This window comes from Ranitomeya variabilis, chromosome 8, assembly GCF_051348905.1.
Source record: "Ranitomeya variabilis isolate aRanVar5 chromosome 8, aRanVar5.hap1, whole genome shotgun sequence".
Taxonomy (NCBI): Eukaryota; Metazoa; Chordata; class Amphibia; order Anura; family Dendrobatidae; genus Ranitomeya; species Ranitomeya variabilis.
The window spans coordinates 174,529,916-174,546,806 of NC_135239.1; the positions used below are offsets into that span (position 1 = coordinate 174,529,916).

Consider the following 16,891-nt stretch of genomic DNA (forward strand, 5'->3'; position numbering starts at 1 on the left):
CTCTCTCGAGTCAAGGTCGTGGCCCTTCAACACGGAGCTTGTGCACTTGATCACTCATTCCCTCGGTTCATTCAATTAGCTAGGAGGGTTCTGAGCAATAAGACGAAAACGGAAGTAGTTTTCTTTTGCTCCGCTCGTTTTCAGCAAGTCAATCAGGCTTTCAAAAGGTAGTCTCTAAGCTCCTTCCTCATCCAGAGCCTTCTTCTGGTCCAATGGTTATTAGGGATACCAATGCCCGTCTTCTTCTCCCGATCATTTCTCTGGGGATCCGAACAGTACGGCTAATCCTACAGCAGGTCCACTGCCCTTAGGCGGGTCAACCATCCGTCTTCAATTTGGATAATGCCACGGCTGTGCCATACGTCAATCATCTCGCAGGTACCCACAGTCAAGCGCCATGGCCGAGGTACCTCGCACTCTCTGATGGGCCGAGATCTATCATTCGGTGATCTCAACAGTACATGTCCCTGGAGTAGAACACTGGGCGGCTGACATATTCAGCCGTCAGGGTTTTCTCCTCAAGTGAGTGGGAACTTCACTCGGAAGTCTTCCTTCACATCTGCCTTCACTGGAGTACTCCAGATGTAGGTCGGATGGCGTCCAAGCTGAACGCCTATGTACTCCAGTTCATGGTTTGGCTTCAAGATCCAAGTCCATCGCAGTGCATGCTCCGTTTCTTCCACGGTTCCAATTTTCCATAACTCCTCTTCCACTACGTCTGAGACCTTTTTGGAAGCAGAAAAGGCCCCCAGTGATCCCGGGAGACCCGCACTGACCATGTCAGGTTTTCTCGCTTGCGGTACTAGTATTTCTCCGTCTTATTTCGTCAAAATTGGAAATATGGACCTTCTCGCAGGGAGCCTTCACCTGTAGTTCTTCCCTACCGCGTACCGTTAGATCTGGGGGACCTTAATGGTCCTGGGGATCTTACAGTAGACTCCTTTTTCGATCCAGAAAGACTTTACGATCAGGGAACGTCACTCCCCTTTTTTCTATGCGTTCTTGTCATCCTGATGAGTCTTCAGAGCTTGCCACTCTGTTCCTTTCAGTCTTTTTTCCTTATTGCCATCAATGCATCGTTGCCCTCAAGCCATCCCCTTCCCTCGTTGCCAAGGTGGTTTTGTATTCCCACTGTTGCAGGGGCATCGTCCTCTCATCTTTTGGCTCCAGTCCACACAACGGAATGGGTTCTCCATAATCTGGAAGAAGTGAGTGCTCCAAGTGGGTACGTATCGAGGACGGCGTCCTTCCGAAGGTTGGACACTTTGCTTGGGCTTCTCGATGGTAAGTAGGCTTCCCGACGGTCACAGGAAGGGTTTAGCCGTGTTCATCGGCCACGTTAGCCTGGTGGATTCTTTTCACCATCCAGGAGTCCTTCCGTGCTAGATGTCAGCCTATCTCCCTGTCTCAGGGCTCTAGGCACCAGGCGTCGGCAAGCACGACCGCAAGCTTGCAAATTCCTGAAGTCCGCATGCATTCTTGAAGCACTATAATTCACACACTTCCACAGATGTGAGTCTGGGCAGGCGGACTTTGCAGGCCGCCTTGGCGCACTTGTAAGTAGCGGTTACACGGCCTGATCTGATGTTGTCCCCACCCAGGGACTGCTTTGGGACGGCCCATGGTCTGTGTCCCCCAATGAGGCGAAGGAGAAATAGGGATTTTTGTGTTCTCACCGTAAAATCCTTTTCTCCGAGCCATTCATTGGGGGACACAGCTCCCTCCCTATTATTAGTTGTATTTGTTTTTATCATTTGATATGTTATACTCTCATATATAATGTGAAATGCTATACGCTTATATGTTATTGATCTCCTACTGCTTTTGCACCGAACTGGTTAGCTGGGAGCCAGCAGAGGGGTGTATACTGCAGGGGAGGAGCTAACTTTCTTTGTAATACTTAGTGTCAGCCTCCTGGTGGCAGCAGCATACACCCATGGTCTGTGTCCCCCAATGAATGGCTCGGAGAAAAGGATTTTACGGTGAGTACACAAAAATCCCTATATCCCGGACGAAGGGGGCGATGGATTCTTTCATGTTCCGATCTCCCCCGAACCAACAACAGGCGAGCACGGGAGTTTCACCTCTCCGTATCCTCTCCTGCGACGTGGGAAGCCACTGCCTGAGCTGATTTTTAGGGGCGACGGGCCCCTTCAAGGGCACCGATCTCCCCCCTCCCTTATCAGACGAGCACTGGAGTCTCACCTTCTGTATCCTCTTCTGCAGCCAGGCCTATTTCCGGACATTCAGCCCTGACCACCAGGTTTTACCCTCGGCTGTTCAGAGGCACCTTACATTGTGGCGTCCGTGCAGCCCCCACTGCATCACCACTGAGAAAGCGGATGATGGAAGGAGGCGGACGGTTCCTCTCCACCCCCCCTTTCATGGGGATGGTGGATAGAGGCTTCCCCCAACCCTGCACCGTCCTAATCCCCCAGGCACAGCTCACCAGATCCATGGAAAAACATCTCTGACTGCTGGTGCAGCAGGCTTCTATGCTTTTTCTCCCTTTCTGTCGGGGTAAGTGCCATACCATTTGGGGGAGGGTCGGTCGCCCCAGCGGTTCCGGAGGGCTCCCTCTCCTTTTCAGCGTCTCCCCTAGGGTCCGGCGCTCCTCGGCCGCGCGCCGGGCTGAAGCCGCAAATTTAGTCCCCGGCTTCGGCCTAGCAGGCCGGTTCCCGATAGGCTCCGCCCCCTTTTTTTCGTCATTCGGCGGCTCTGCCCCCTGGTCCTGGCTCTGCGAGATTCCCCTCACCAACCCCCGGCGGCCATATTTCTTCTCTGCACGCCGCAGCTCCTGCTCCACGTGCAGAGCTCTGACTGCCGGCTGCGCTCCTCCAAGTGCAGCGCCCTGTCCGCTGGCTGTCTCTCCACCAGCACCGCCGCTCTTCCTCTCTCAGCGGGACACAGGACCACGGGTAAGGAGACGACGTTAGTTCTCCCTTGCAGCATCGCCCTCGCTTCCATAGCTTACAGGCCCTGTGCACTGTCTTTTACTTTAGCGTACACCATGTCCCAGTCAAGGACCAGAAAGATAAGAAGAACTAAGGTGCATACTACCTTTTTTACTACGTGTACCACCTGCCAGGCTCCTCTTCCTCGGCCTCAGAGTTCCTCCCTCTGCTCAGCCTGCGATGCCCCAGATGCCCAGGAGCCCTCCACCGCTACCGACCCCAGTGTATCTAGTCCCCCGGAGTGGGTGGCGTCCCTGTCAGTCTGTGTTTTCGCTGGCCAAAGCGATTAAATCCCTTCAGGACCCCTCTGGGGAGCGGGGCCCTCTTTTTTCCTGGGTTAAGAGATCCCTCCGTAACAGGGGAATCGTCGGCCAGCAGGGGCCGCTCTCACCGGAAGGAGGCACGGTCATCCAGAAAACGGATCCGCACTACCTCCCCTGAGCACTCGTCACACCAGTCAGCCTCTGGTAGCTCCACTTCTCGCTCACCCTCCTTAGAGGCCCGTAGCGATCACAACTCTGAGTATGAGTCTGATGCATCCTTAGACCCGGATGCTCCAGAGTTTAGGTCTACTGTCGACTCCCTCATTGAGGCAGTCAATCATACACTAAAAGTGGACGATGATTCTAATTCTGCCCCGGACCATTCTGTTTCCTTTACGAGAAACAAGCGTTTCCATAAGACGTTCGCCTCTCACCCAGATTTCCTGGATATAGTCAGGCGACACAGGCAGCGTCCGGATAAGCGTTTTACAGGCAAAAAGACTCTGGAGTCGAAGTATCCCTTTTCCGCAGATCTTGTTAAAGATTGGACGGAATCTCCACAAGTAGATCCTCCGGTTTCGCGCTTGGCAACCAAAACTCTCCTATCCGTTCCTGACGGTGCTTCTATTAAGAGTCCCACAGAAAGCCAGCTAGATTCCCTAGCTCGCTCAGTGTACGAAGCCTCGGGTTCTTCTCTATCTCCCTCCTTCGCTGCGGCGTGGGTTGCCAAGGCAATGGTTTACTGGGCGGATGCCCTCGCTAAATCCATTCAGGAACAGGAACTTCCGACTGAGGTGGCAGACCTGGCCAAACAAATTGCCATGGCTGGAGATTATGTGATGTATGCGTCCCTCGACGCGGCGGACTGTGCAGCAACTGCAGCTTCTAACGCCATCACCATTAGGAGAGCTATCTGGCTCAGAGAGTGGCGCGCAGATTCCTCCTCAAAAAAGTCTCTGATTTCCCTTCCCTTTCAGAGCGGGCGTCTTTTCGGAGAAAAATTAGACCAGCTTATTTCCGACGCTACAGGAGGAAAGAGCAAGTTCCTCCCTCAACATAGGCCCAAAGCCGCTTTTCAGCGTCAACAATATTTTCGCTTTCGGCCCTTTCGCAGTAGCCCATTCTGGTCCAATTCTGCCCCCTCATCCAGATCAGAACGATCCGCTCGCCCAGATAGGGACTCTCGACCTTCCTTCAGGCCGAATCAGTCCTGGCGAGGAAAGCCTAGGCAACACAGAACCAGAGGGTCCAGGCCTGCCAGATTCGCCTCGCAATGACTCTGGGTCTTTTCCAGTCGACACCTCCAAAGTTGGCGGACGTCTGCTTCTTTTTCAGCACGTCTGGCTCTCCGTCGTCCACGACGAATGGGTCAGGGATCTGTTGTCGTCTGGTTACAAACTAGAATTCTCCGCCTCCCCTCCAGCACGGTTTTTTCCCTCTCGTCTCCCAAGTTCGGGAGCTCATTCCGGCGCCCTTCGCTGCGCCATCGAATCCCTCCGCCAAAGCGGGGTCATTGTTCCGGTTCCGGAACACTAGAGATTCAGGGGTTTCTACTCAAACCTCTTCGTCGTGCCAAAAAAGGACGGGACGGTACGCCCCATTTTGGACCTGAAGCTCCTAAACAAGTACGTAAAGGTACGGCACTTCAGGATGGAATCTCTCCGATCAGTCATCTCATCTATGGAAAGAGGGGAGTTTCTAGCATCAATAGATAGATATCAAGGATGCTTACCTTCACATCCCTATCTTCCCGCCACATCAAAAGTTTCTCCGTTTCGCCATCCTGGACGACCATTTTCAGTTCACAGCCTTACCCTTCGGTCTCGCCACGGCGCCCAGGGTATTTACAAAAGTCATGGCGGCTGTCATGGCTATTTTTCACTCTCGAGGAGTGGTCGTGTTGCCATACTTAGACGACCTCCTCATAAAAGGTCCGTCTTATCAGGCCTGCGAAGCAAGCGTCCGCATTACCTTGGATTCTCTTTCGTGCCTGGGCTGGCTAATCAACTCGGACAAGTCCTCTCCCATTCCTGCCCGACGGATTTCATTCCTAGGCATGATCCTGGACACATCGAGGGGACTGATCTTACTTCCTCGGTCCAAGGCCCAAGCGCTTCAGCAGGGAGCTCGGACGCTCTGTCACCCTCGTCCCCGGTCCATCCGTTTTGCCATGAAGATTCTGGGAAAGATGGTGGCCGCAATAGAAGCTGTTCCCTTCGCTCAACTCCATCTCCGACCCTTACAACAGGCTCTGCTGGACATCTGGGACAGGAATCCCTTATCCCTCGATCGCCCATGCCCTCTGTCACCACGGATCAGGCAAGCCCTCACATGGTGGACTCTGGGATCCTCTCTCCTCCAGGGGAAGTCTTTTCTCCCGATCCGCTGGCTGGTGGTAACCACCGATGCCAGTCTCCTCGGCTGGGGAGCGGTTTTCCTACACCACTCTGCCCAGGGGCGTTGGACAATTCGGGAGTCGAGGCTCCCTATAAACATCCTGGAAATTCGTGCGATCAGACTCGCCCTGAGACGCTTTCATCCCCTGCTTGCGGGTCACCCAGTTCGAGTTCAATCGGACAACGTCACAGCCGTGGCGTATATAAACCATCAAGGGGGTACCCGCAGCAGGGTGGCGACGCAGGAAGTCTCCCACATTCTTCGTTGGGCCGAGGCCAACCACTCTACCATTTCCGCGGTGCACATTCCGGGCGTGGAGAACTGGGCGGCGGATTTTCTCAGCCGTCAGGGCCTCGCCTCGGGGGAGTGGGAACTTCATCCAGAGGTTTTCCGGCAAATCTGCCTTCGATGGGGAACCCCGGACGTGGATCTGATGGCGTCCAGACTGAACGCCAAAGTTCACAACTTCATAGCACGTTCTCGGGATCCCCAGGCCATCGGGGTGGACGCTCTGATATACCCGTGGCATCGTTTCCAACTTCCGTAAGTGTTCCCTCCGCTTCCCTTACTACCAAAGGTGATCCAAAAAATCAAGACGGAGGGGGTTCAGGTCATCCTTGTTGCCCCGGATTGGCCACGTCGCGCATGGTACGCGGAGCTCGTTCAGCTCGTGTCCGACGTTCCCTGGCGGTTACCAGACCGCCCAGATCTGCTTCGTCAAGGGCCGATCTTCCACCAGAGCTCAGGGGCCCTACGTTTAACGGCGTGGCTGTTGAAACCTGGATTCTAACCCAAGCCGGTTTCTCTCAGCAGGTCATTCCCACCATGATCAAAGCTCGCAAGACGTCCTCCGCTCGCATCTACCACTGTACCTGGAAGACCTACTTCTCGTGGTGCAGGCTCCGAAGTCGCCCTCCGCTTGCTTTCTCTATTCCTTCCATTTTGGATTTCTTGCAGTCCGGTTTAGATTCCGGCCTGGCACTGAGTTCCCTCAAGGGTCAGATCTCGGCTCTATCCGTGTTGTTTCAATGTAGGATCGCTGCCAACTTGCAAGTCAGGACCTTCATTCAGGGGGTCTCCCATGTGGTACCCCCCTACAGAATGCCGTTAGAGACCTGGGATCTTAATTTGGTCTTGAGCGTTCTTCAGGAACCTCCGTTTGAACCTCTTCAGGACGTGCCGCTACCTGTCCTCTCCTGGAAGGTTGCCTTTCTTGTGGCAGTGACATCTATCAGACGGGTCTCAGAATTGACTGCTTTATCCTGCTGGGCGCCTTTCCTTGCCTTCCACCAGGACAAGGTAGTTCTACGCCCATCTCCGGACTTTCTCCCTAAGGTGGTCTCCTCTTTTCACCTTAACGAGGACATCATTCTTCCCTCTTTCTGCCCACAGCCAAAACACAGGGTCGAAAAGGCCCTTCATACCCTGGATGTGGTACGGGCCCTCAGGAGATACATTTCCAGAACTGCTCCTTTCCGCAAATCGGACTCCCTCTTTGTTCTCCCGGAGGGTCACAGAAAGGGTTTAGCGGCGTCTAAGGCCACGATAGCCAGATGGATTCGATCTGCTATCGAAGAATCCTATCGGGTCAGGGCCAGACCTGTCCCGGCGGGGATTAGAGCACACTCTACTCAGTCATTGGGTGCTTCCTGGGCCATCCGGCACCAGGCGACAGCGGAGCAGGTTTGCAAGGCCGCAACGTGGTCCAGCCTGCATACTTTTTCAAAGCACTACAATGTCCATATTCAATCTTCTGCGGATGCGGCCCTTGGCAGACGTATTCTGCAAGCGGCCGTAGCGCATTTATAGTCAGTTGGTACACGGAGTTTATTTGGTTGGTTTGTTTCCCACCCAGGGACTGCTTTGGGACGTCCCATGGTCCTGTGTCCCCCAATGTGGCGAAGGAGAAATGGGGATTTTTGTGTGTACTCACCGTAAAATCCTTTTCTCCGAGCCACTCATTGGGGGACACAGCACCCACCCTTTTAGCTTTATAGCTTGTTACCTTTTTGGTTCCTGACTGTCTTCGACATGTTATACTCTAATGTTAGGTATTGTACTGTTATTAATCTCCTACTGCTTTTGCACTGAACTGGGTCTCTGGAAGCCAGCATGAGGGTGTATACTGCAGGGGAGGAGCTAACTCTTTTTTGGTCTCAGCTTAGTGTCAGCCTCCTAGAGACAGCAGCATAACACCCATGGTCCTGTGTCCCCCAATGAGTGGCTCGGAGAAAAGGATTTTACGGTGAGTACACACAAAAATCCCTGTTCTCTAAATTACCTATTTGAATTGCAGTCATTGTTATTTTCCAGTCATCTACTATTCTAGTATAATTAAAATGTTTTGGAACAAACTGCCTATGAAAACAGTATCTTTGTAAAAAAAAAGTAAACGCTCAAAATGCATGTTCCAAATTATTATGCACAGCAGAGTTTTCAACCTTTTTTTTATTTTGAACAAAAAATGGTCAATTGTGAAGTTATAAGCATTATCAGCTTATTACAAAATGAAATCAAACAGTTTTCAAGTGAAAACTTTATTCTAGGTGATGTTACATTTGCACATAGGACCCCTTGTTCGAAAGAAGCTTCTGAACTCTCTCGTCCATTGAATTTGTCAGTTTTTGGATGGTTTCTGCTTCATTTGTTTTGCATGTGGACAGAATACCCTCCCAGAGCTGTTGCTTAGATGTGAACTGCCTCCCGCCATCATAGACACTCCTTTTGATGATGCTCCAGAGGTTCTCAATGGGGTTGAGGTCAGGGGAAGATGGTGGCCACACCATAAGTTTGTCCTCTTTTATGCCCATAGCAGCCAGAGATGCAGATGTGTTTTTTGCAGCATGAGACGGTGCATTATCATGCATGAAAATGATCTTGCTGCAGAAAGCACGGTTCTTCCTCTTGAACCATGGCAGGAAGTGTTGTTTTAGAAACTCCACATAGATTACGGAGTTCATCTTTACCCCTTCAGGGATCATAAAGGGGCCGACAATCTCTCTCCCCATGATTCCAGCCCAAAACATTACTCCACCTCCTCCTTGTTGGCGCCTTAGCCGTGTTTTCATGGGGTGTCCATCAACCAGCCATCCTCCACTCCATCCATCTGGACCATCGAGCGTTGAACGGCACTCATCGGTGAACAAAACAGTTTGGAAGTCAGTCTTCATATATAGTTTGGCCCACTGGAGCCGTTTCTGCTTGTATGCAGTGGATAGAGGTGTCAACAGGATGGCTTACACACAGCTGCAAACCTCTGAAGGACCCTGCATCTTGTTGTTCTGGGGACGTTGGAGGCACCAGCAGCTTCAAAAACTTGTCTGCTGCTATGACAAGGCATTTTTGCACCTGCTCTTTTAACCTTACGCAATTGCCTGTTGGAAAGAGTCCTCAATTTTTCCTTACCAGCACGCACACGTGTGTGCTGGGAATCAGCTACATACTTCTTGATTGTGCAATTGCCAAGACACTTCATCGTGATCATGCTGATTGTAGTCATGCCTTGACCTAAATACTCCACAATTTGTTGCTTCTCAGCAGCCGACACATCCTTTTTCTTTCCCATTTTGGCCAAAAATGTAGGCTGCTTAATAATGTGGAACAGCCTTCATAAGTAGTCTTGCCTTTATTTGGACACACCTGCCAAACTAATTTGCACAGGTATCTGCAATTGCTTTCAGTGATATAAAGAGCCCTGACCCACATCATAATCAATGAGTTTAAATGACAAACAAAAAAATTCTAAAGGTACCGTCACATTAAGCGACGCTGCAGCGATAGCGACAACGATGCCGATCGCTGCAGCGTCGCTGTTTGATCGCTGGAGAGCTGTCACACAGACCGCTCTCCAGCGACCAACGATGCCGAGGTCCCCGGGTAACCAGGGTAAACATCGGGTTGCTAAGCGCAGGGCCGCGCTTAGTAACCCGATGTTTACCCTGGTTACCAGCGTAAAAGTAAAAAAAACAAACAGTACATGCTCACCTGCGGGTCCCCCAGCATCTGCTTCCTGACACTGACTGAGCTCCGGCCCTAACAGCACAGCGGCTGTGCTTTCACTTTCACTTTAGGGCCGGATCTCAGTCAGAGCAGGAAGCAGACGCTGGGGGACGCGCAGGTGAGTATGTACTGTTTGTTTTTTTTACTTTTACGCTGGTAACCAGGGTAAACATCGGGTTACTAAGCGCGGCCCTGCGCTTAGTAACCCGATGTTTACCCTGGTTACCAGTGTAAAACATCGCTGGTATCGTTGCTTTTGGTGTCAAACACAACGATACACGGCGATCGGACGACCAAATAAAGTTCTGGACTTTATTCAGCGACCAGCGACATCACAGCAGGATCCTGATCGCTGCTGCCTGTCACACTAAACGATATCGCTAGCCAGGACGCTGCAACGTCACGGATCGCTAGCGATATCGTTTAGTGTGACGGTACCTTAACCTTATCACTCCTAAACTTTGTGCAGAATAATTTGGAACAGTGTGTGTGTGTGTGTGTGTGTATATATGTATGTATGTATATGTATATGTGTATATATATATATATATATAGTGTGTGTGTGTAAAGAGCACATAATCCGAATTGCCCCCTTTTTCCTCCTTCAAAAATAAAGATAGAGTGGTTTCGCTGGGTTCACAAGAGTTCGATCTATCAAAATGTCAAATTAATTAACCCAATCTGTAAAGAGAGCGAGAACAAAACGTTGGAATTATGTTTTTTTGGTCATTGCAATCTCAGTAAAAAAAAAAAAAATTAAATAAGAAGCAATCAAAGTATCATAGCTTACATATAAAATGGTACCAATAAAATAGTCGGGTTGGGATAAAAAAAACAAGCAAGCCTTGGCACAGATTAATGGACCGAAAAATGAAACGGTTACAAGTCTTTGAAAATGGCAACATAAGAGGGGCGTGGCCAGCGCTACTACCGTGAAGACGTTAGGACAGTGAGCTCCCACCTCAGGTGGCCTATGTTAGCGATTAAAATAAGCCTATGCACCGGATTTCAACAACCAAAACTTTTGGAACTTCTGTGGAGCCAGTAGCTACATTGCAGAAATGTATAAAGCCAGGAAAACCACTCCAAAAGCGGGAAACCCTGTTCGGCCTGGCCCAGTCCGGAGACTCCAAGATGGCGCCGACCTAGTCACGAAGAAGAAAAACTCGGGCGCAGAAAGAGGAAGTCCCTCCTCTCCACTTCAGTCTCAGACTAAAAGACATGCAGATTTCAAAGCCAAAAGCAAAGGAGAGGCAGATCGGGAGAAGCGCGAGGACTATAAAATTAAGGCAAGTACCTCTAAAGTCCAGAAAATAAGCAGCCCGAGCCTTAGCCTGAGTTCCTGCGAGAAGAGCGCCGGTCACGAGTCCTGCCATCACGGCAGTGGCAATCCCGAATTCTCCACAAGCTCCCCTCGCTGTATGGCGAAATCCCCGAGGGAGCAGCCGATTCCCAGTGCCAGGGGTAGTGGGGAATCCCCTCATAGGAACGCCGAAATGTTGAGAGACAAAATGACCGTTTCCCAGGCTAAAATCATCAGCCCGGCGCGGGCTGCTCACTCCCGCCCGGGGTCGCGCGGTCGTTCCCGCGATCGTTCGCGGTCCCGGGAGATAAATGCTTATACATCATATAGTGACATTGGGAGTGGCCTCGCACGCGTTCTGCGCTCTTCAGCCAAGAAGACTGTGCCCATTCTATCTGAGCACCTACGGAACCTGCCTTGCTCTCTCCTATCCCCGATCAGAGCCTCATCCTCCTGCCCAAATGTGTCCTTAATCTCAGATCTGCCGCTTTCGCCCGTATCAGCGGTTACAGCGGCATTAAATCTGCAAACTCCTACATCCATTAAACATCATGAGGATCTATTAGAATGCAATAAGGATATGCCAATCCTCTCCTCCAATGACACTTCCCCACAGGCTAAGTCACCCAATACATCCCCTTCGACCAATGCACAATCCAATCCGGATTTACTAAAAGCGTTATACGCTGTGGATGCCTCTTCAGCTAATGCCTCAGAGAAATTTATTAAAGACATGATTTGTATACTTGCGCAATCCTTCCAAGATAAACTCTTTTCAGATAGACAAGCCCTACAAAAAAATATAGATGATCTGGGTGACAGAGTGGATCACCTGGAAAAGAAAATGGGCGAATTGGTCACGTCTCATAATCTACTTATAGACTCTCATTATGCTCTAGAAGAAGAGGTAGTCTTCCTCAAATCCAGACAAATAGAGCATGAAGATAGGAGCCGCAGAAATAACCTTAAATTTCGTGGAATTCCTGAAAGCATAAGAGACAAAGATCTAAATGACCATACTGTCAATATACTGAAAACTATACTTCCGCGTGCCTCTGGAGAAGATCTGCTAATCGAGAGAATTCACCGTCTCCCAAAATCAAAATATGCCCCGGAAAGAGCCCCACGAGATGTGATAGCCTTTTTTCACTATTTTACTGTAAAAGAAGAGATCCTGAAAAGAAGCAGACAAGCCCCACTGTCTAAACCATACGAAAGAGTTAAAATTTTTGCAGACTTCTCCAGGGCCACTCTACAAAAAAGAAGAGACTTATTCAGCGTAACAGACCACCTAAGAAAGAATAAGGTCCTATACAGATGGGGATTTCCCACAAAACTTTTGGTAATGAGAGACGGTGTTACCTTCGCCCTTACAGATGCCAAAAATGCGGAGAGATTTATACAGGACCTTGGCCTACCCCCCCTTCAGGGCCCTGACCGTAGAGAAAACACTAGGGAGCCTGCAAAACATCTCTCCACGGTGCATAACTTTCGTAGGGTATAATTCAATACATAGGCCATCCTGATCACTTGGCCAATTTGTTACCCCCACTTGCTAAATGAGCTGTAGCTCTTTTAGCCCCACACTCTTTAGTGTGCTTCTTCAGTTCTATATTAGTTTCGATGCGTTTATTAATGTTTATTTTTATGCAGGTCCAATTTACAGAGATCATCCTCGCCGGTTCATATTGTTATGGGATTCGTCTTTCCATGAGTTAATATTCCAGACCTCATTGAATAGATATCAAAATACTGTATGGATACCTACCAGTCGGGTTTTGGGTAATCATATTTGTCCGGTCAATGTTGTATATTTTATACATCTCTTTGCAATGAATTGTATATGGATTTAAAAATTTTATCCTATAATGTAAATGGCCTAAATCTTCCTTACAAGAGATTCACAGTATGGAGAGAGGCTATTGGCCTTAAAGCGGATATTATTATGCTTCAAGAGACCCATCTCCTGAGTGAAGATAACGCCAGATTTAAAAATAAGAAATATCCAACAATTTTCTTTGCCAATAATACAAAAAAAAAAGCGGGAGTGGCGATTGCCCTTCACGCAGATTTACAATTTATACAAACTGCTGTCCTTCAAGACCCAGCTGGAAGATATTTGGCTATATCTGGTACTCTCGGAGGTAATTCTATTACCTTAGTCAATACCTACGTCCCCAATACTAGACAGATAGGGTTCCTAAATAGCTTCAAAAAAAAACTAGAATCCTTTAGTGTTGGACATGTAATATGGGGAGGAGACTTTAATCTAATTGTAGACCCCCTTCTAGACTGCTCAGTAACACTCTCTTTCCACAAAACAAGAAACCTAAAACATTGGCTTAAAGGGACAACTCTCCATGATAGTTGTAGACTAATAAATGCTTCCTCTAGAGAATACACGCATTTTTCCCCTCAACATAAATCTTTCAGTAGAATAGACTATATCCTAACTAGTCTGTCTTTAGTAGACTCATATTTAAACTTTCACACAGGTCCTATAACTTGGTCAGACCATGCCCCAATATTATTAACGTTACATATGCCAACAAAAGAAAACTCTATGTTCAATTGGAAAATGAACAAATTTCTTATCAATTCTAAAGAAAACTCAGACTTGATTGAACTGGCCTTGAAAGATTATTTCACATTAAATGACACCAATGATATTTGCCCGGAGATACTCTGGTTGGCTCATAAGTGCACGATAAGAGGAGCAATGATACAACTAGGGGCCAAACTAAAAAGGCTGAGGAATGCAAAACAATCACAACTTATTGATAAAATTGATAAGCTAGAAGAAATTGCACAGTCAGATCCTACCTTTAACAGATTTAATGAATTGAATCTTGCAAGAGTAGAACTGAGAAATCTACTTATTTCTCAATATGAAAGAAAAAGATTAACTTTAAAAGCAGGTTACTTCACCAATAACAATAAACCCTCAAAAATTATGGCAAACAAATTTAAACCTATACGTGCCCAGAAATCAATAGATAAAATAGCTCTCCCCTCTGGTAAAGTAGTTTATAAACCAAAAGACATAGCCAAAGAATTTGAAACTTTCTACAAAAAATTATATAACCTAAAAGACCATAATGACTCTGTTGCCCCCACTAAACTGGACATCAAAAATTTCTTGGACAAAATAAACATTAGAGCTTTTTCTGAAGATCAAAAGGAATTTCTGGATACCCCTTTCACAAAGGAGGAAATATCTAGAACCATAAAAAAAACTAGTAAAAACAAGACTCCTGGTCCTGACGGTCTCCCCAACGAATATTATCAACACTATCAAGAAATACTTATCCCATATCTAACTAGGGCTTTAGAGTACATAAGACAAAATGGAAAATGTAGAGAGGATATGCTAAGAGCCCAAATAACTGTTATCCCGAAATCTAATAAAGACCCAAGTAAATTAGAAAACTATAGACCCATTTCTCTCCTTAATGCAGATATAAAACTATATGCTAAGATGATGGCTGATAGGTTACAGGACATATTACCGGAAGTTGTTCACTCTGACCAAGTGGGTTTTATAAAAGGCCGTCAGACGAGTACTAGAAAATTGATTCACCTTATGTCTCGTTGCAATCGGATGCAGATCCCCAGTCTCTTTGTTACTCTCGATGCAGAGAAAGCTTTCGACAGATTGAACTGGGAATTTGCGTTCGATGTTCTTCAGAGGATGAACTTTGGCTCCTCTTTTATTACAGGTGTTAAGACCTTATACTCTTGTCCTTCCGCCTCAGTCGTAGTCAACAACACACAATCAGACAGATTCACTATAACAAACGGCACTAGACAGGGCTGTCCCCTGTCCCCGCTGATTTTTATTCTCAGTATAGAACCTTTGGCCCAAGCTATTAGAGACTCGGATAATATAAAGGGTATCCCCTGGGGTAATAATAAATTTAAATTAAATTTATATGCCGATGACATAATTTTGACACTCACTGATCCCTGCGACTCTCTTAAGGAAGTGTGGAGACTGTTGGGCGAGTTTGGTCTTGTCTCATACTATAAAGTAAATATGAGTAAAACTAACGTACTCTCCATATCATTAAACCCACTGATGGCCTTCTCGTTGAAACAACAGTTTGCGTTGAACTGGAATTGTTCTAGGGTTTCCTATTTAGGTATCCTTTTAACCAAAAATATAAATAAAATTTCTCTGGTCAACGCGGACTGGCTTCTTGATGACTTAGAGGAAAAAATGAAAAAAGCTTCGACACTGTCACCTTCTTGGCTTGGCAGAATTATACTTTATAAGATGCTGTACTTACCCAAGGTCCTGTATTTTTTCCGCTGCATTCCGGTCTTTCTTGCCCCTCATATTCTGTCCAGATTTTCCCAACAGTTAAATAGATTTGTGTGGAATGGAAGGAGGCCTAGGGTCAAAAAAAATATACTTGTAAAGGCAAGAGAAAAAGGTGGTGTGGCCCTTCCGGATCTGTTGGCCTATTATCATGCTACCCTTTTAGACCAAACTAAGAAATGGTTCAACATCAACAATAGCCCTGACTGGGCAAAAATTGAGAGACAACAGATGCCGAATGGTGAACCTCTCTTGCTTCTAAGAAACATCCTTTCCAATCCGAGAGATCTTAGTCTTATTTCGGATCCCATCCTACAAGCTTCACTAAAAAGTTGGATATATCTTTGTTCCAAAAAACATAGCCTTTTCCCCCATTCGATGTCAGTCCTGAAGACACCTTTTCTGCTTCCAGTGAGGCCTTCATTGAGACATCTATTTATAAATTGGTCGACTCATAAAATAAGATTCGTAGAGGATCTGTTTGAGAATAACAAATTGGCCCCATTTAACATAACCAGAGAAAGATTTAAACTATCACATTCAGATTTCATGCTCTTCCACCTTCTCAAGGAAGAATATAGGAAGACAGGTTGGACCTCGTCTAAACCAGTATTAATAAATCAATCCACTTCGAACTTCCTCAACAATCCCCCGCCTAACAACAAAAGCAGCATAGCTATTTTTTATAATATGTTGACAAAAAAATTGATATTTAATGATACAGGCTGTTTCGAAAGATGGGAGATCGCTTTAAATACCTCAATTACCCCATCCCAATGGGAGATAGCACTTAGGCTCCCAGGCAGGTCCTCTAAGTGCGCTAACATCATCGAGACTCATTTCAAATTGATACATAGGTACTATATGACACCCTCCAGGCTTAAGCACTTTAGCAAGGGAGAATCGGGCGTTTGTTGGAGAGATTGTGACCTTCAGGCTAACATCTTACATGTTTTCTGGTCCTGTCCCAAGCTTTCATTCTTCTGGACAGATATTTTCAAAATAATCTCATTAATTCATGATAACATTGTTGCCCCTGATCCGTCCTTGGCACTGCTCCTCCTCAACATGACTCAATTTAAAAATAATAAATTTTTGATATGCAATATCTTGATGTCTGCGGCTTTCCACATAGCGAAGGGTTGGAAAAGTAAGCAGGCTCCTGACATCAAAACCTTGATTATGTTTGTGGATAATCAACAAGCTTATGAAAAAATTCATTTTACACTCCACTCAACAGAGGAGCAGTTCCAATCTAGATGGGGTAAATGGAATCTCATTAAACGGGCTATGGATGATCTCTTTTTTGTTTAATTCCTGCTAGTTTCAATTCTTAGTTTCTAAAGTTTATGGTATATCTATGTTGTTTTGATTTCATTCTACTATTATTACACGGTCATGTAATTCACTATATTCTTACGATACCTGATGGAATGCTTATTTTGTATCTTTTACATGCCATTACGTGTATTATCTGTTATAACTCAATAAAAACCTTGTTTCAAAAAAAAAGAAAATGGCAACATAATTTTTTCTTTTACAAATGTCCAAATATGTTTTCATCACATAATACAAAAAAAAGGTATCAAAGTTTGGTATCCCCGTAATCATGGTGACCTGGAAACTCCTATTACCAGGTTATTTTTTACCACAC

The 16,891-nt window shown here is 47.0% G+C and overlaps 1 protein-coding gene across 1 annotated transcript in view; it reads left to right on the plus strand.

Moving 5' to 3' along the window:
• The window catches only part of NUP210 (nucleoporin 210), a 115,814-nt gene that overhangs the window by 67,751 nt on the left and 31,172 nt on the right, over positions 1 to 16,891 (plus strand). The gene's annotated exons all lie outside the window — the stretch shown is intronic.